The sequence below is a fragment of the Ovis aries genome, chromosome 1 (assembly GCF_016772045.2).
Source record: "Ovis aries strain OAR_USU_Benz2616 breed Rambouillet chromosome 1, ARS-UI_Ramb_v3.0, whole genome shotgun sequence".
NCBI lineage: Eukaryota > Metazoa > Chordata > Mammalia > Artiodactyla > Bovidae > Ovis > Ovis aries.
The window spans coordinates 180022129-180042756 of NC_056054.1; the positions used below are offsets into that span (position 1 = coordinate 180022129).

Here is a 20628-nt window from a genome sequence, read left to right on the forward strand (position 1 = left end):
CTTGTCTTCGTCAAGTGTGGGAAGGGAAAAAGGTTTGAGTTTTTCTTCCACATATGAAGGCTTAGCTGTGGGGAGAGGTTGTTTAAATAAAAACACCGAGTTTCTTTCCTAGTGGTAGGCTGGGGCATCAGGAGATTCTCCTCCCCCCTGCGCTCCACCATTCACAAACACACACACACACACATACACACACACACACACACACACACACACACACACACACACACACACTCCAGTTCAAGCTTGAGGGGTAGAAAAAGAAAGAGGGGGCAAGAAAAGTGGGGAAGGAAAAGAGGGAGGGATAGGAAGAGTTGCTAAGGAAGTAGTGCCGAGCTCCAGAGTGCTCCAGAAAGTGAAAGTATGCGAAGAGCCCGCTTAGAAGCTCTCAGCTCCTAGCTCTCCAGGGAAGGCTCTTGCAGAGCATCAGCTGCAGAACTCAAGCTTTCTGTGGCCAGGACAGCGCTGAAAGAAGGAAGACGTTGGGCAGGGGCTGGAGAGTAATACTGTAGAGCTTTCCAGCCCTCCCACCGCACATTGTAAACAAATTTATTCTCGAAATACTGTAACTTCCCAGGGTATATCCGAATGCAAGGAAGAGGTGCAACTAAGAGGAAATGTGATGTGAGAATCTTTTTATTATTTACTATGTCAGGATTACTCATTTGAATTATTATTTATGGACCGCAATCTCTCATCGCCACTTGATAATCATGATTGATAGCATGTCGTTTTAATTACTTTGTGAAAGAAATATAAAAGGAGGCACTGAGGTAGACAGGGATTGTCCATAATAAGGACACATGACCAATATCCCCAAATCAACAGCAAAAGTGTTGATGGCATGGTCCTGAAGTCACAGGGGTTTGTCTGCTTCTTCCACTGTCAGAACCAAAGGTGAAATTTAAGGTATGATAGGCCCTCAATAGGTGGTAATGATGGCTACTGCTCTTAGTCTTTTTTGAATAAAATTCACAGTTGGGATTCCAAAGATTCTCTCATGCTGGAACCTGCATTCACATTAGCTTTTCTAGGGTGTCGTTACACACAGGGGAGGGGAAGGGTGGAAAAGAAAGCATCCTCGTCTACCACCTTGATGGGGGTGAGGTGAAGGCCACGGAGAATAACGGAGGTGTAGTCGGCTCTCTCTCGACAGACAGCAGTGTGGGGCGGGGTTGGGGGGGGGATCCACACACTTGTATTTTGCTAATGTAAAAGTCCCAGTGGAAACATTAGCACTCAAAGACATTAATGTGGATTTGGGACACTCCCTGAAGGATTTTGATTCCATTAGAAAAAAAAAAAAAAAGACAGTGACAGATATAATCCTGCTTTGATATGTTTAATGCCATTTAAAGAGAAACTGCACCCATTTACCTCAGGCTGGGACACTGTGAGTTCAAAAAGTGAAATATCAGTTCTCAGTGCAAAGAAAAAGCTTGGAAAATATTATGTGAAAATTAATTTGGCATGCTTCTTTGAAATTTTAGATTTCTGGGATGAGCAAATGGGTACAGTTTTCTTTTAACTGTTTTTGAACACCATGTGTTGAGAAGAAAACAACAGAATGGCAATTGCTCATCCAAAATGCTAACTTGTGGCATGGCACAGTCGAGATGGCCTGCCACAGCCAAAAAGCAGGTGTGTGCTATGCCTCTCACTTCAGTAGCATGCACGCCACATGTCCCTGCATTCGGCAACCTCTTGCATTTGCTTTTGGAACCTTTCTGCGGGGGGACAGTAAACATGACTCAACAGAACGTCTAGCCTGGGACGGCTCCCCTGGCTTTCTGTGAGACAGACTCGCTGAGAAAGAACGAACGGAGGCAAAACTGGAATAATGTATCTAATTTGGAAATCTGCGACCTAGCATGGAAGTGACTGGTTTCAGATCATTTTGTGTGGCTGAGGTGGAGGATCAAATCAGGTTGGAGAGTAATGGTGATGCTTTTGCATGGCCGGACAGGCTCTAAGGAATCGGCTGTCTCATTTGGGCAGAGGACGCAGTGAATGCATCTAATAGGTCACATGCACCTAATGTAAAAGCTTAGCATAATAAACCCTTCTCGCCTCAGGTCCATGCAGGAGCTCAACACACATGATGTTCACAATCATTTGGTGTGCCGGGGTGCCAAAGCTCCCTCAATCTGACATTATGAATCTGATATTACATTTGTTCCAGAAATTAAAATGCTTTTATAGAGACTAGGTCTCATTCAACTATTTAACATTCCTATGAGGAAGAGGAGGAGACAGAAAAAAAAAAAAAAGATTTTTCTTCTGCCCTGTAAGAGGCCTGATAAAGAAACCAAATTAAAACTCATGACCATTTTTTAAGCCTTGGCCAGGTACTGTATGGAATGAAGTCTCAAGATACCTGTGTTGCAAGTGTTGACAAGGTCTGAAATACAGGTGTAGATGGGGATCAAAATAAGTATTTCAATGTAAAGAAATGGGAAATTATTGCTTTATTCTATGATTTTAATTGATAAATCAAGAATCATTTATTAAAAACCTACTATGTGAAAATGATGTTAGTGAAGAGGAGGGAAAAATGAAACCTATAAATACTAAGTTGGGGGAAAATCCTAGAGCTTTACAGATATAACTGAATGATAAACTCTGTAAGCTGCCTTCTGGGTTGGCATTTATGGAGTTTAGAAATGCTAGTTTGTTGCCAAATACTTATATGCTACTGTTAATTTCATTCATTAAAATTATATTATTCACTATGTACCTTTTATTTCTGGTGGTACATTCTAGGTGTTGAAGGAGATACAAATTGTGTATAAATACAATCTCTGTATTTATGAGCTTACTGTGCAGTGATAGGAGGAATGAGACACACATAAACATACTCTGGTATAGGATAGTATGTAATCAGTGCCAAATAAGACATATAAATAAGTGCTTTAACAGTTGAGAAGAAGCAAGACCTCTTGGCTATGGAACAGCCCTTTCATAGATTTACTAAAGTTGCTCAGAGCACAAAAAGGAAGGGATTGGAACCAAACTTTAAGGCACCAGCCATCAGTACACAGAGGGGTTTAGCTATCTATGAAGGGAGGGATATGCACCCTCTATCAAAGCACCTCTCACACTGAGTTGTCCTGTAATCAATGCTGACCAAGAACTTACATGGCTGAAAGAGGAATCAATACGGATGTTAGGCCAGGTTCTGCATTAGCCCTAGATATTCAGGTGATTATTAATTCACTGTTCAAAGTTGGCATTACAAAAACATCATATTTTTTCCCCATAGAATTATGAAAAATTCTGTCTTTTATCCACATCAGAGTAATGGGAGGTACAATTCAGGGCTCTTCCTTGGAAGTGAGGAAAACACTTTGCCCATGCAGAATGCCACTGGTACAGAAATCATAATGTTTTTCAGAACAGCAGCAAATGAAATTCTTCACCGCACCTTAGGTGGGTGAGTCAGAATCCATGCTCCCTAGAAACAATGATAATGGAGTTGGGGTGTGGCAGCTATGTTGGGATCACACAAGAAGGCAGGTTACCATTCAGCAGGAAACAGAATTTGAGTATCCTGACTTCTAGGTCTGGGTTCTATCTATAGAATCACCTTCTTTTTCAATATTTTTTTCCTCTTGGACACCCTAGCGCTTTACATCACGAATAGTGGCTTTCTGTAGTTGGTCTCTCTCTCTCTGTCTGTGTCTTTTTAAGAGGAAGGATGGCTTTACTGATGTGCCTTTTGTAAAAAATTCAAGGTTGTCTGGATCTTCAAAGAATGCAATTGAAAAAAAATACTGTTTCTTTGATTCAATGGTGCTTACATTTGGGCAGAGTTTTCTTTTTCCATCCTCAAATACAGTATTTGAGACAATCTGCCTACAATGGAAAGCTTTTAGAGCTTCAAAAGTGTAGGCGAACCAAACTGGAATTAATCTCTGTGAAAACGGAGACTTGGGCACATGGATAAAGTTTAGAAAAAAAAAGAAATCTGGGCAGGAGGCAGTCCCACAGAAAGATGCCTGACATCTCCCCTAATTTAAGATGAGAACAGGTGAAGCAGGGCCATGGAAAGTTCTAGCTGCCATGTGATCTGCTGTCTTGATTCTATTCATTTACCTTGAGTCTGTGTTATCAAGGGGTCTAGTTGATTTGCTTAAGATGTGTCTTGTGGTCTGACTGTAGGAACCCAGAGAAGGCTGATGAAGGGAAGTCTAGGTTAACTGGGGCTAAGGTGAAGTGGCCAATAGCTATTCACTCAGAAAGGACTGACCAGACCAGTCTGCAGGGTATCTATAGCAGTGCTGCATTTTATTATCATATTAAAAGCCATGCATTTTATTGGGAAAAAAACCCTGCAAACCACAGAGGCAAAAAGGGTAGATGATTATAACGATCATCTTTGAACACTTGGTGTATTCTCATCAGTTTTTCTTCCTATGTGGATTTCTCTACGTATGTCATCTCATTTGATCCTCGTGCTAACTGTAAGAGGTTGATATTTTGCCCATTTTCTTAGTGAGGAGTCTAAGGTTCAGAGAAGTTAGGTGAGCATCCTCTGGTCACACAGCTAGCAGAGGCTAAGCTGGGATTCCAATCTGAGTGGCTGAACTCTTTTCTGTGCCTTGTGCTTTTCATGGCATGAAATCAGTGTTGGGGGAACTCTGCCCAGCATCTCTGGTTAGCAGAGTGAATTGCTTTTATCATTTGCCAACATGTCATAGAAAAAACCCAAAACAAAACAAAAAAAAAAAAATTAAAACTCCTGGCTCTAGGAGATTTCCTATCAACCACCTGAAGTTTGGCTTGGTTACATATTATTTGAATATTTGACAATCTTATAAAAAGTCTAACAAGAATAAAGAATTTTTCATTTAGGCTAGCTTCTATGTTAGTTAAAAATCTCCTATTCCTACATAACAATGTGCCTGGGGGACTCTCTCACTGCCAAAAACATATCTGAAAATGCTGAAAAGTCAGAATTTGGGGCCTATATACTGACTAATATTACCAGCTGTGAGTCGGCTTGAACATCAGTAATATGATATTTCCCGCTACAATTTGATTTGGTTAAAATGTGTTTGAAGTTCACCCTTCTATTAACTAGAATTACCACCTCCTGAAACTGGAGGGCCCCTGAGAGCAGGCTGCTAGTGCAATCCAACCTCCCACCTGCCATCAGTGCATTTCCTGGCAACAAATACTATTAAATTGATAACTACAGAAATAGGTCAAAATGTCTTTTCAATAGTTGCTAATGTTCCCCTAATGTTCCATCTCCTCCCTTTGATTCTCCTGCTAACATTTTCTCTAACATCACAGGAACAACAACTAGTCAAGAGAAATGCTAGAAGATGGAGAAGCTGGCAGCCGTGGATAGAGGAGGTCTCAGGAGTTCCCCCAGTTCTCAGATAGAAAAGCTAAACTTCCCCAGGGGCCAGGGGCCCCAAACTCAGCTCTGCCGCTTAGTTGACCCAGAAAAAAAAAAAAAAGCCATGTCCCATATGAGCCTTCATACCCTCCTATGCAAAAGAGGAAAACTCAAGATGACTGATTATTCAAATTTGCAAAATGCTCAGAGTTCACAGGAGATAAGAGCCTTGACCAATCTCAAAGCAGTGGGGTTTTAAACTTATGCACACTACGTTCATAACTATACCTGTTAGAGCCTTGACTCTCTGAGGTAGAAACTTACTTTTATATAAAGAAATGACATCACAGCATGTTTTTGTGACAGAGACCCTCTGCAGTCATCCCAGGTTTGATTATTCACTATGTAAACCTACATTTTTTCACCCCTTCTTCTCTCCCAGGAAGAAAGTTGGCTTCTCTGAGTTCGTATCACATATGTGACCAAAGATAAAGAGGCGGAGGGGTGGGCACAGCTGTATCAGGGCACAACTGATTCTAGGCAGATAGTCTGGCTCCAAAGAGAGGCCACCTTCCGGGGCCAGGAGCACAAGCCCCCTTGTTAATGAGGTACAGTTCAATTTCCAGCACATCTTCTGTGAGGCTAATGTATCTTAGGGTGGCTGAACCCCTCATGCCTGGGTGCTTTGATGGCTTCAATCCCCAGAGAGTTACCTCAGTGTAAAGTAGTTTCGAATTGGAGCTGGGGGCGGGGGTTGCGGGGAGAGGGATAATTCTGGAACAGGGAGGTTGAAGGAAAAAAATCAGATAAACACAAGGACCCTGGGTCTCCAAGGCAGAGGAGAGGAAAAAGGGGGTGGCCATGAGCGAAAAGTACTCAATCTGTTGAGCATTTTCTGCTCAGGGCCCAGTCCAGAGCTAGTGAACCACTGAAAAATCTCTTGAGAGACCCTATGGTCTGTGAGTCGTGGTTTTCAGCTTTCCTCTGTGCCACAGCTGTGTTGTCACTAGACAGGAGGTCAGCTGATTTGAAAACTTGCAAACTTCAGCCTACCTGGTTCAGGCAAATCGAGGTTATTCTAATCGCCTGTAATTTAGATTTACAGAGACTGCACAGTCTGCCACTTCTCCACCAGATTCCTTCTGCCTGCCTTCCTTTCATGAGGGAGGGAGAGCAGAGGTGTGGAAGAGAGCACGCCAGGAGAGGAGGCAGGAAGGGTAGAAAGGGCTCGGTTTCTGATGTGAGTGAGGCTTTGTGTCAGGTAAGCCTCTCTCTGGGTTGTCTCCGGCGGTCCAGCAGACACGGTTAGTGTTAGGAAGTGTTTTACAGGTTCAGGGAGGCTAACTAGCTTAAAGTGGCCAGTCAGGCTCCTTCTCCCCGCTCCTAGTTCCTCTGGCATATTTCCTCCTCCCCCTGGTAACGGGTCTTCCCAGGTGGCACTAGTTGTAAGGAATCTGCCCGCCAGTGCAGGAGACAGAAGAGACACACGTTCGATTCTGGGGTTGGCAAGATCCCCTGGAGGAAAGCACGGCAGCCCACTCCAGTATTCTTGCCTGGAGAATCCCATGGACAGAGGAGCCTGGTGGGCTGCAGTCCATGGCTCACAAAGAGTCGGACCTGACTGAGGGGACTTAGCATGCACATGCACCTGATGATGGGTGCTTAGAAACTGGTTTACAAACCAGTCATCTAGAATATATCTTTCAGGAATACTGAGGATGCCCTGAACCATCAAGGGTATATCTGGCTGGGAGTCAGGAGCTTTGGATTCTTCTGGTTCAGACCTAGTCCTACTAACCTTCACTAAAGACACATGGAGACTCTTGTATGGGATCTGGTCATGACCTTACATCCCTGTCATTCACATTCATCAAGGTGGTGGCAGGGGTGTGAGAGCACCAAACTCAACAGAATCATTCTCATTAGATGTTGTATGTAGATTAAAGAGAGGAATTCCCTCCTCCTAATGCAAGGAGATCCAACCAGTCCATTCTGAAGGAGATCAGCCCTGGGATTTCTTTGGAAAGAATGATGCTGAAGCTGAAACTCCAGTACTTTGGCCACCTCATGAGAAGAGTTGACTCATTGGAAAAGACCCTGATGCTGGGAGGGATTGGGGGCAGGAGGAGAAGGGGACGACAGAGGATGAGATGGCTGGATGGCATCACTGACTCGATGGACGCGAGTCTGAGTGAACTCCGGGAGTTGGTGATGGACAGGGAGGCCTGGTGTGCTGCGATTCATGGGGTCGCAAAGAGTCGGACACGACTGAGCGACTGAACTGAACTGAACTGAAGGCCAGTCTGGGTAAGAAGGAAGGAAAGATTGATAGGAGCTGAGAGCAGAAGGGGTCATGAGAAAGATGTGGAATACACAGCAGTAGCCATGGTAGGAACTTAAGAGAGCCTGAAGGCAAGGCTAGAGCTGGGAGATCGAATTGTTTTTAGCTTCCATGGATGTGTTTGATCACACAATGGATGGAAACTCCTAGTCTATGCTACATGTCCTGTTTAAAATCTCCATTGAATCGTTGAAGTCTACTTTAACTATTCAATAACAGGCAAATACTTCATTACCACAACTATTTCTCCCAAGTATCAATCTCTAGCAAAAATAATATTTGGCTGAGACCACTACAACATTTCTGATTACAAACAAAAGACCATCTGGATGATAACCAGCTTGCGGTGTTTGCAGGAAAGAAGGTAAGATGGGTTCTTCTGAAACATAATGTACAGATAGAAATCTTCAGAGCTGAATGCAGGAATTAGCTTTTGAGAAATTGAGAAAGGGGTTCACTTTCAGTAGAAGAGGATATGTGACTGATACCTTCAGTTGGCATGCTAGGAAAAGATAAATTCCAGGTAGGATCGGCTATATAATCTGTGGGGCACAAGGTAACATGAAAATGCAGGATCCCTTATTAAAAATCATTAAGAATTTCAAGACTATAACAATAGCAGCGCATTAAACCACACCGAGGGCCCTTCTGAGTGCAGGGCTCGGTGTGACTGCACAGGTTGTACAGACAGGAAGGTGGTCTTAATTTGAGCTGTATTGTTTTCACCAAGGCATTCTAGCCCCACTGTCACCAAGGACTAAAGTAAGGAAGATGCAGCCCCACTCTCAAAACTCTCAGTTCACCCTGTCTTCTTAGGGTGCGGACGCAACTGAATTCTGCAGGGAGGATCAGAATTATCTGCCAACATGTTTGATAGATTGCAGTTGTGCTGGCTTCTGCTCCATTTGTTACAGCCACTAATCCCCACTTCTGTTACAACCTAAGGATGCCCAGGATATCAGCAACTGGGAACTGAGACGTAAAAACACGAATCGCCCTGGAAAAATGAAAAACAAGCAAAAATAATGAAAAAGAAGTTGAGTTCCCTGGATATAAGTCCGACCCCTGATTTCTTTCTGGCCTTACCTTGAGCAGGTCTTGGGCATGTGCATACAGGCTCAGAAAACAGGTGAATTACCACAATAAGTCTTTTCAGTTAGGAAAAAATAGAGGAAACAGGAGAACCTGGTCTTAGCCCAGTAGAAACTTGCTGGGTTCACTAGCTGTGTACTTGTTCTCTCTTTCTGTCTGTCTGTCTCATTATGCTAAGTTGGAGCTATGACTTCACTCTCCGTGGAAGCTAAGTTTCTCTTTCCTGGATGCTTGGAATGGGCCAGAGAAAAGCTATTAGAGGGTAATGGTCATGTCTAAAAAATCACATTTATTTATCTTCACCTGCCCTCCTCACGTCATTATCATTCCACTGAGGTCTGTATATAGAAAGCAGAGATTAAATAGCCAAGATGAACATCAAAAGAATAACAGCAGTACCGAATAGATGAATGTGGCCTCTTTCCCAATGGCCTTAGGGGCTTTATATATACTGAGCCTGATTCTCACAGGGACAGACCAAGAGCCCGGGCAGATGCCTGGGATGTTTGTGTGGGCTGACGCTGACCCTCCCCTAACTATATATCCCTGTTCCATTTTCTCAAAAACGTGTCTAATATAGAGAACTAGTTCATGTCTTACAGCCAGAATTATACTTTGATACTAGACCTCGATTTAGGACTTTTCTTAAAAAAGGTATCTTTTCTTTTGCTTAACAGGTTTGTACTGCCTTGAGTAAGGCCACTAGGGTCTGTAAGTAGATGGAAATGCATTTGACTCTGTCTAGTTACACTTAGTTTTCAAAATACCTTCCATTCCACAGAGATGATATAGGCTTGGTCATCATTTTGAAGTGTTGTAACAATTGGTAGGGCTTCCCTCGTGACTCACTCAGTAAAGAATCTGCCTGCAGTGCAGGAGACCTGGGTTTGACCTCTGGTCCGGGAAGATTCCCTGGAGAAGGGAATGGTGACCTGCTCCAGTATTCTTGCCTGGAGAATTCCATGGACAGAGGAGCCTGGAGGGCTATAGTCCATGGGTTGCAAGGAGTCGGACAAAATGGAGCCACTAACATTTTTAACAATTGGTAATTAGCAGACGAGATCTTAAAAAAATATAGTGATTGACCTTCACCACAGATGCATATATAAAATCCTGATCCATTTACTTTGAAATCATTCTCCCCTGCTGGAAATAGATAGCTATAATATATACATTTATATATGTGTGCACAATCAGCCTTAGCAATACCGCTGTGAAGGAGATGAGGATAGATGGTTTTCTATTTATTTGACAAATACACTATTACATAGACAGGTTAAGTGATTTGTCCTATAAGGAAGGGTGGAGATGAAAAAAAAAAAAAACCAACAAAACCTGTCACATCTGTCCTCAGGTTTTACCACTCTGGAATTGTGTAGCCATTATTGCTTTTGAGCAACTTGATCTAAATGTTTGGCAAGGCAACTTTCCTGAAAAAAGATCTTACACTTCTTTCTTTTCCATTGGTACTGTCTTTCTGCCTCTTTCTTCCTCCCCTCTGAGATCATTATAAACTATTGGTAAATGTGGCTGCTGTAAGTTTATGTTTGCTCTTCATGAGTTCAGATGGATTTTAGCTCTTCAGAAAGCATAAGAAAAAAAAATCATCTCTGAAAGGTAATAATGATAAATAATGCTGAAACAGTGGGTTTGAGTTAATGTCAGTTGATATGGGTACAAGTGAGGTTTTGGACTCACCATTCATAAGAGCTAGTCTACTGGTTCTGAGTTGACTTAAGAAGAAGCACAGGCTTCTCTGAGGCAGAACACACTTGTCAATTCTCTGCTGTCCTCCTGGGTCTTCAGACATGGGCCAAACCTCTCTGCTGCACCTTTCTCTGAAGTGCTGCAACTTGGAGCTGTCCTCTCTTCTACACTAGAGCTATATGCTCTAAGTTCTTGACCTCAGGTAGTCCTTCTCTATTTTGGTACATATTTGCATAATGCTCATGGTGCTATATTTGACTTAAAATATTGGTCTGACTGTTATTTGGCCAAGGAAAGACTGTTTTGCTATCACTTTAATTCTTTATCATCTATTTTGCTAATTATTTATGTGAATAAAAAATATCCTCAACTTCTTGCCTCTTTTCATGCTTCTGGTTAATGTTTCACAATGTTATCTCACAAAATCCTTGGGAAATACAATTTAGTTTTACTAAGTCCTAAACAAAACACAATTGTGAAAGAAAACTGATAGAGAATGATATAAAATAAAATTTGAAGGTAAGTGTGAGGAGTTACTTAGCTCTGAAATATCTATCACTCTTAGTCCTTTATAATAGAATGCAATATTGCCAAGAAACTTGTTACCCATACCAATTGTTTTTTTAATGAAGGGACAAAATGATGTTTCTTTTCTGATGATAAGAACTGCAAGCCCAGCAGTGTAACAGCACCCGAGTGGCGTCTGAGATGTGAAACTGGCTTCAGTGATTTCTCTTAATGGAGACTGCTCAGTCAAGACCTTCCAGCAAGCTGCTGCTGTTTAGGACCCAGACTCCACAAGGACCGTCCCGGTTCCCTACAGAACCTGGGCTGGCTGTCATCCCATCCTGTATCCAGTCTGCAGTTGGCACTCAGTCATGTAGAGCATGCGTCTGGGGACGACACACAGAGGAATAGGAAAGGCTACAGAGCTCTGTCGTACCAGCACGTTTATTGTAAGGAACTAGTTATGCTGCAACTGCTTTGCTCTTTTACATTCTAGGCAACACACTGGTGAATATAAGTCATAATGAACATATTCAACATTTTTTTCCATCAGTTCAATACATTATTCATAAATATTAGAGATGGAAAAGACCTTGTTGATTACCGAGTCCAAACTTTCTTTCTGCACTGCCCTTTCCCCCCAACTGTTGTTGCTAGCTCAACAAAACAAGACAACAAATCACATGAGGAGAGGAACAAATTCACAAGTTTAACAAGTAAAAAGGAAAGCTCCAATGAAGTCTGTATTGAGGGTGGGGAAGTCCAAGACCGTCCCTTCCTGCTGGTGGAGCTCTGAAGACTAAGAGTATGGTAGCCCTTTGCTGTGAAGATGAGTCTAGGGAGAAAAATGCTAATTTCTTCTCTTGAGAATCACAACTCAAGGTAAAGCCCAAGAGGCAATCCCACGTCCTTGGCCAAGTGCTTTCTATCTGTCTCTACAACCTGGTGTGGATTCAGGCATTCTTCTCTCCTGTTGGAATTTGAGATACTGACAATAATGATAAAATGAAAATGTATAAATGAATAGAGAGTTAAAACTACTAGAGAATGCTCCCTGGGATTATCTGTACTATCAAGATAGGAAAACTTTGCAGATGCTACTGTCTCTCTAGAGGAATAAATGCTTGCATTTTAATATTCTCAGCAGCTGGTTCCTGTTGAATGCCATCAGGATGATTCAGCCACCCACCAGGAACACCAGTAACAGCAAGTGCACACAGAGAAATCTGCAAAACTTTCTTCTCTTGATGCCAACACTGTTACTCTGGGAAAGTCAGAACCCTTTATTGAATTACCAGTTCTACTAAATGTGACCTTGTTCCCCTCACAAATACCAACTCGCTCTCAAATAAATGGAACTTCTGGCTGATAAAGATGCAGCATTCTTCCTGATTTGAACACACCCTGCCGTCAGGATCTCCTTGACTATGGTCATGTGACCTGCCCCTTTAAATTTTCTCACTATTTACTGTAACCCCAAAGAACCAGTCAGGTCCATACACATTCCAAGTCCACCTGGTAGGCCATCCTGCTTACAGCTGACTCTATACATTTATGCTATATCTCTATCCCGACATGCCCCAAGTTATTTTTCATTTCCCATTTTTAGAAGTCTCTCATTTCCACAGAATGGAGTTGTACGCCCAGAAAACAGAAATGTGAAGATGAACCGCATTGACCCTAGATTTCATTGACACAGAATTATCAGACCATATTCAACTTAAGACAAAAAATTCTATACTTGCCCCCTTCTTCAAACATACCAAATTAGACACTAAAAGAGAAAAATGCCAAAGATGACAGCTAGCTATCAAAAATGTCTCACTGTATCATTTTCTGGTCCCCAAAGTAAAATCTAACGACATTCAACACAGATTCAGGTGCTCTCAACAGCCATGAAAATATATGGCTGGAGAGGGAATCTATAAATGCAATGAATACACAATTGGCTTATAACAGATGCAACTAAAATTAAATTCGATATCTTGACCTGCTCTCCAAAGTGAAAGTTTCTAGTTCAGGCTGCAGACAGAGGTATAACCAGCTCATTAATCACATGAACCAGAACTATAAGCTGACTCTTCTGGAGATGCTTCAAAGAGCAGTCCTGCACGGTTGGGGGGTCTGTGGGGAACCTGAAAGGGAAGGCAGAACTGACAGTTTAGAGTGAGCAATACTGCTGTCTTTTATGGTATCCACAGGTCAGCCAGGGCTGACTATTCTAAACTTCCAGGAAAAAAATGGAAAGATTTTTGTAAGGAAGTAATGGGACCTATGGACTTGTATAAAAGATTGGATACATTTTTACTCAGTTTCTATTATGTAACAGTAATTGTGATTGTTGCTTGAAGGGAAAGGGAATCTTAACAATAGTAGCAGTAACAACGACAATGATATTGAGTGATGACTACTCTCTAGTCATGGGGCTAAGCCTTCTATATACTCCATTTCAGGAATTCTTACCATTTCCCAGCAAGGTTGTTAGTAGTGTTCATTTTTCTCCTTTACAGATGTGGAAACTGAGGCCCAGCGAAATTAAGGGCATTACCCCAAATTACACAGACCTGTTCCTTACATTATAAATAAACACACAAATGGCTAATCTATACGACATGACAGAAGCCATTAAAGGACAGAGTACTGTAGAAATAAAGACGGCAGAATTGCTTCTGCTTGGGACCACCAGGGGAAAAGGAACAGGGGTGTGGGAATGTAGAGTGTGCTTAGGAGACAAGCACTTTCTGATTAGAAGTCATATTTTGATAACATGGTAAGATACATTGATCTGTATAGGAAGATTTCTAAAAAGAAGGACTTCTTCCTAAAGTATTTTCTGACTACAATTTCTCAAAAAAAATTTTTTTCTTTTTTTTTTTTCCATTGGTGGGAATAGATGGAAGAAGAGAAACAAGATACAAGCTTACCTTGGAGGGGATATGAGGATTATGTAGGGGGAGCAATGTTAGGAGCAGAAGGTGTCCAGGGAGTCCCAGGGTGGGTACACTTTCTTTCATTTCCCAGAATGCTGTATCCTTATCACACATATTTGACCCTTGCCCAATATATAGTAGGGTTATTGGTATCAAAATAGGAACCCTAAAGTCTTGGTTACCCTGCTTTCTTCTTCAATTACTTCTGGAATTTTTTTTTTTTTTAGAAATTTGTTTTAGGGGGTCAGGCTTATGATATAGAGTAGTAGCTAGAAAACTTGAATTGTAGTACAATTTGCCTTCCTCATCTTGAGAAAGTTTTATCATTTCTCTGTTTACATTTTCTTATTAGCATGGTATAAGCTCAAAGAGCATTTCTTCTTCTGTTGAACAGCCTGCCCCTCTGGTGAAAATAAAATCTTGTGCTTTTCCAAAAATTTGCCATTCTTCACTGTAGAACCACTGGTTTACAGAATCCAATGTATAGCACCACTAGTCAAGATGAATTTATGGAGATACAGTTTCTCTGCTTTTTAAGCTTTTATTTTAAATAGCGTTTTTGAAATGTAAGTCATAATATATGAAATACATATTTAAAAAAATTCTGCGTGGTCTTGCACCAGATATTCAGAGTTCTTTTCTGTAGAGTTTGATAATTCACTCATCCTTATTGAGATATCTAAGGCTCCTTCAAACTCTAAGATGCCATGATTATGATTCTATGATGCTGACACTTGCTTTGTCGACACTCAAAGCGGAGCTTTTCAACTTCAAACAATAGCATAAGTTGCTATAACAATTACACTTACATGAATCTTTAAGCAAATGTACATAACAGCTCTTTACAACTATTATCACACTGGACAGCCACAGCCAAAGCTTAGGAGGTTGTTAAAATTCTCTGCAAAAGCAAATTCTGATTCTAGAATGAAGAAGTATTGCCTTTCTATCTACTTTTAAAATTAACTCTTTTTTTTTTTTTGGTATCTGTTAATTCCACAGCCAGATATAAGCTTTAAGCATCTCCAATAACTTTCATCATTAGCTCCCACTCTGTCATGACTTCTGTATCTCACCCTTCTGACCTTGGCCACTGAGGTCACTCTTCCTGATGTAATCAAGCATGCTTCTTTGTAGTTACATTCGTCACAGTGCTCATTAGAATTATCATCATTCCTACTGCACCTTAGGTCAACGGAATTAAATGTGCTTATGTGATTTGTTGTCATTTTAATTTTTCAGCCAGGATTTCTTCATCCAGAAGGACAATTTCATTTTATCTGATCAATAAATAACTAGCCAGTCAAATGCCTCTGGAAAGACTGGTAGAAAATCATTCTTTGGGGCAAAACCTTAAGTCTAGAGAGGTTTTTAGAAACTGGAAAGTGGCATTTCACTGACCTAGAATCCATAGGTTCAAAATATATTGATGTCAAATTAGTCTTCCAATATAGTAAAGCAATAAGGATAAAATAAACATGCTTTATATTTAGGTGTGTGTTGAATTTAATAAATTAATTAGGAGTCAAGGTATTTTTGAAGAGAATTCAGTCTGTCCACAGTGACTAATTCACTGACTCTCAGATATAGCCTAAAATATTTTTTGCTGTAGCTTTAACCTCATTTTTTTCAAGATAAAGAATATACATAGACTGTGAAGTGGCAATGCAGACCACTGCGGCCTTCTATATATCCCTCAACTTTAGCTCCTTCTATGGTCAGGGTGTGTACAAATAGATAAATCTACAATAGTTTGAGTCTAGAAAAATTTTTTTGGCTAAACTCTGAAAACATAGCTTAAGTAGAGTTGAAAACATGGTATCTCATCATTTCTCTATATTATAAGGCTTACAAATGCCACCTTATAAAAGATACATTTGTTTATTTTCATGTTCAATCAAAAGTATAGAGTTTCAGGTCTAGGAATGGATTACAGATCGTTTTCTCCTGGTTATTTTTGGCTTTAAGTATATTGATCATTTTATCATTTTCTTGTTTTAAACTGCTTTAAACACAGCACAAATGTTATTCTCATCATGCCAGAAATGGGTTTGGAATTGATTTTGAGTTTCCATCAATTTTACTCTTTGCTCTCTGTGAGAAGTTTTTCACTTGCTTAAATTCAGAAGGATAGTTTTGTTCAAAAGATGTCAGAGTACAGCATTCAGAGATCCTTAGCTGGACAAGAAAACTAACATTTTCTACTTTTCAAGAAAAAAAAAGTAATAAAAATTTGCATCTATTGCTATGGACTTTATTGAAATTAGGGAAGAATCATTCATATGAATGCAATTTCAAGGGCTTCCCCCTCTTTCTCTTCATGTAAGTGTTTGACAAAAGCATGTATCTTCTGAGAAGCTGGCCTGATTGGTCCAGGTTGGCACTGTTTCAGTGTTTGGCCTACGTCGGCTGCTTAGGAATAATTTCGTCTCATCCTCTCTATTTTCCTGGACTGTACTGGACTCAGACACGTGGTATGCAAAGGAAATCCAAGTCCCTTAAAAATGCTATTTCTTTTGGTACTAAAGCCAAGCCCAGTTCTACTTTGGCCAAATGATCTTATCAAGATTTACAAGAGATATTCAGTAATATCTCCAATCTGGGAGAAGACATTCCACTAAGAAAGATCATTTACTACATACAGAATACATATATCTTCCCATCCGGTACCAGGGAAGGACATGATCAAACTTATCCTATTGTTACTGAGAATAATATAACACCAATGCAAATTTTATGCCATTATTCATTTCAATTAATTTAAACAGAAATAAACAAGTAGTTCTTTCCATATTAAAGCAGATACACTGAAGATCTATTTTCAGTTATCGCTGAAAATATTTTGGCTTCCATAAAGGAACCGTCCTAACACCGCTGCTTTGCCCTCCTCTGCATTGTCACAATTCAGAATTTGTCACATTTCAGCCAGGTTCCCTAGACTAATTGGATGAAACAACTGCATTACAGTATTAAGATTCCTTTGCAGAATCAGATCAGAGGAGATCTGCACAGTTTATATAGCCTGGAAGATTTGTAACCAACACAGTCCAAATCTTATATGTTACAATACACTTTCCTACGTTTACAGTAACAATCACTTTTTAAAAAACTGTTATGATTTAACTTCACACTTAAGAACATCAACAAACATAGGGAGAAATTAAGATATATAACCTTCATTTCCCACCCCATCCTTACTTCTCCCCTGCGCCGTTTCGTGTTTCAGAGCGAAATGCTTACTCTTTTTTGAAGAGTCACAAAATCTCTTCTCTGGCAATCTAAGCCCTTGATTTTCCGTGTGTAGCATGACACACCTTGAAACAGAAAGCCACACACACCAGAGTGGGACGTTAATTTAAATACAGACTTAGGGGGAAGAGCTCCATCTACTGAATCAGTTAGATCACAGTTTGTACCCTATAGTTATCCCATTCACTACTTTCAACCTCTTAAAGACTCTGAGGAGAACTGAAAAGTTACAGACCCCCCAAACAGCTTTGAGTCTGATACCATTTTGAATACTTTCCAGGTACCCCGAGCCTCTTTCCTTCGCCCTCCCCAATCTCCAAAGCTTTCCATGTTTCAACATAAAAGAAAAATGGGATGCTCTGCTGTATAAATCATACTTGGGAAAAGGTAGAAAACCATTGGTAATAGAAAGAAAAGCCCCAGATAGCTGACGGGAAAGCAACAGAAAAAATTCACTCTACCTGACCCATTGGCAGCCCAGGTAAGAAGGAAAGAGAAGAGTAGCCTACTTATTCCTCTTGCCTTGCATCATTGCTGGGGAAGTCTGCAGCCACCCAGGACCAGCTCTTCTGGGCTCTCCCCAGTTGCACAGTGTTGTTGTGGCATTGGGAATTTGCTGTGGCTTCGTAAGATTATGGGGATATGCTTCAGCAAGCCAAAAAAGTCACAAACAAAATTCAGGAGAGAGAAAAAAAAAAAGTACAAAAACAGCTGATCTGACTGGGGAAGCGCTTGGCATTTTCCTACATATGCCACGATTTTCTTTGGTATTTCCTGGTTCTATGATCAGAAAAGTTATCATATCGTGTTTATTATTGTTGTTTTTTCAGGGTTGCTGGTGGCAAGGGGCGGTACAGTGACAGCAAACAGAGTGGGGAGCAGCAAGGTAAAGATTACTTCTACTTGCTTGAAAGCTTTCCAGGGCATCATGAGGTTACAAAGTTCCTTCTTCAGAATACTGAAGACATACAGAAATCAGATATAAGAAAAAGTAGCCATAGTCTTGCTAGATTGAGAAAGTAAAAAAGAAAAAACTTTTTAATACGGAACAAAGCAAATCGTATCTGAATAAACCTGAATGTTAATATAGCTGCGTAAGATTCAAGGGTATGTAAGACAAAAAAATACTTTATAAGTTAAGCTAAATTATTAGAATACAAAAAGACAGTAATAAGTATATACACATATTAAATAATAAGAGGGAGGCAACAGTTAGTTGGATTTTTAAATTATAGAAAAATACTAAAATGTAATAAATTAATAAAAGTTTGGATGAATGCTAATCCTCTTTTATGCAAAAATAGAATTAATATAAATGTAAAATGAAGCTCTGTGTGAGTGTGTGTGTGTCTGTATGTGTATTTGCACAAAGTATTATTGACTGACATTGAAAGATGCTATGTTACATAGAAATGAAAACTTTGAATTATTTTAAATTGGGCATTTAAAGTATCAAATTAACCTGGGGCTGGGTGTTTTTTTCTTTTTAAAAAATATATTTCATTTTCAAGTTCTGTTTTAAATCATGGAAAGAAAAAATTGAAAAGCACTGCATAGATGCATAATATGTATTTTGTAAAAAATTTCATTTGCATTTCTTAGAATATTTAGTTCTCAAAAAACGGCTAATTGGCTTTTCTTCAAGCCTCTGCAAGACTCAAGTTCAGTTCTGAGTCAAGAAAAACTATGAGAAATTTCACCTCAAAATGAAATTTATTTGGATAGTTATAAAGGCCTGAAAAATGAGATTATCTCCACCATAACTATAACAAACAGCTAATGAATAAATAAAGCCTGACAAGAATCAATAAGAACTGCAAAGCCTGAGAGGGTCATCGCAGACTTGAAAAAGGTAAGCAAGTGAGGAAACATCAAACAGAGTTAATGGAGATAAAGCATTTTTAAAAATGGAAAGTGTTAATAATCACCGACAGGAAAGAATACACTTCCACAGGGATGACAACAAGAAAATGAAACAAAACAACACAAAACAACTGGAAATATATATTTCCTGGAGCAAAGTATGACTACTGATTCAGCAAGAGGAGAACCTACTTCTTTGTCACTCCCTTTGGAAGCCTTGCTTAAAAAAAAAAAAAAAAAAAAAGGTTGCACAAAAGATACATGTGTTCTTTTTCTGGTATTATTACAGGCCCACCTAGATTTAGATTTAGCTTTCGATTCCAGATGAGATCAGACATGTTCAGACTAGCACATCCTTGTTCTGTAAGCACAGAGCTGCTATCATCTCACTGGCAAATTCTCGGATCCCCAAATTTATGCACAATAGATGCTCTTAAAAATTTCTACTTCAGTCAAATACCTCACTGAGTTCAATTTTTTATTATTTCACTCTGCTAGTATTAAGCCGAAAAGTTAAGGCAGGCGACTCCCATAAGAAAGGAAAGTTGAATGGTACTTACCCTAAGTATAATGTGCAAGCCTTAAAGGGGGAATCTACTTCTGCTCTAGGGTTTTTAGAAAGGAATCCAGGTCTAAACTCAGCTCTTGCCTTTTTCCCTTCTGGAAAACTGAGTAGACTCACAGAAGGTGGCTCTCAGAAAGATCTTACAAATCAACAGCCTTACCTGTGGCCATTCAGAAGACTGCACTTTGGTGTGTGTTTAAAACTATGAATAAAGTCAGATACAGCGCATGCTCAGCAGACAATTTAAAAATATTTATAACATTGTTGTTTCAAAAACAAATTTCCTCAAACAAAGCAAAACTCACATTTCTGATCCATGCCAAGTTTAACGTTCTGAGACAAAGCTGTTTTGGAGTTTTCCGCTGGGGAAAAAAAGGGCTTCTAAAAATTTTTGTTGAACGAAAAAATAGTTCTCTTTTCCCTTTTGGGTACTCTTAAAGAGGTGGAATAAAATTTGCTCTAAGTTTCAACAAAATCTACCTCGGGCTAAGATAAGGCAGTCGAAATTGGAGATCTATTAAAAAAATAATTTTGGAAAGAGTAACAAGGAACTAAAAACTATGAGTTTAAAGAATTTAATGGTCATCTGTACCTTCAAGGCAGTCGTGTTTGTTACTATACAAAAAAAAAAATCTTGATACAAACAGGATATATTATGTATACATAAGTTATGCATTGATAAGAATAATGCACAGACAACTCTTGCATATCTAGAGAAGTTATGTTTTACTTTTGCTAACTAAAATCTGAACTCCTGAAAGCTGAAAAAGAAATATATCAAAAATACAGGAGAAACCCAGGAATAATGTCAGTATATTTTCTGTTTTTCATAGCAGGCATGGAGAAGAAGGCAATCACATATCTATTAAATTTTGAGTTATACAAAATAAAAATTGGATCAAATACGGGTTTTAAAGTCCTAATTACTGCAGCAGGAATCCCTGTTCCCCCTGGCTGGGAATTTTTCCTCTTTCTCCTCCTGAGTGTCCCTAAGTATTCCATTTTATCATCTATCACCAAACCCTGCATG

At 39.9% G+C, this 20628-nt stretch overlaps 1 protein-coding gene across 50 annotated transcripts in view; it reads right to left on the reverse strand.

Moving 5' to 3' along the window:
• ZBTB20 (zinc finger and BTB domain containing 20) overlaps positions 1–20628 on the reverse strand; it is an 863472-nt gene that overhangs the window by 127044 nt on the left and 715800 nt on the right. For 31 of the 50 annotated variants that reach the window (XM_060418084.1, XM_060417983.1, XM_060417962.1 and 28 more), the window contains one exon: positions 1–20628. This exon is cut by the window's right edge and continues 47249 nt beyond it. The exons of the other annotated variants lie outside the window; for them this stretch is intronic. The gene's annotated coding sequence lies outside the window, so the exon portion shown is untranslated. 50 annotated transcript variants of the gene reach the window in all.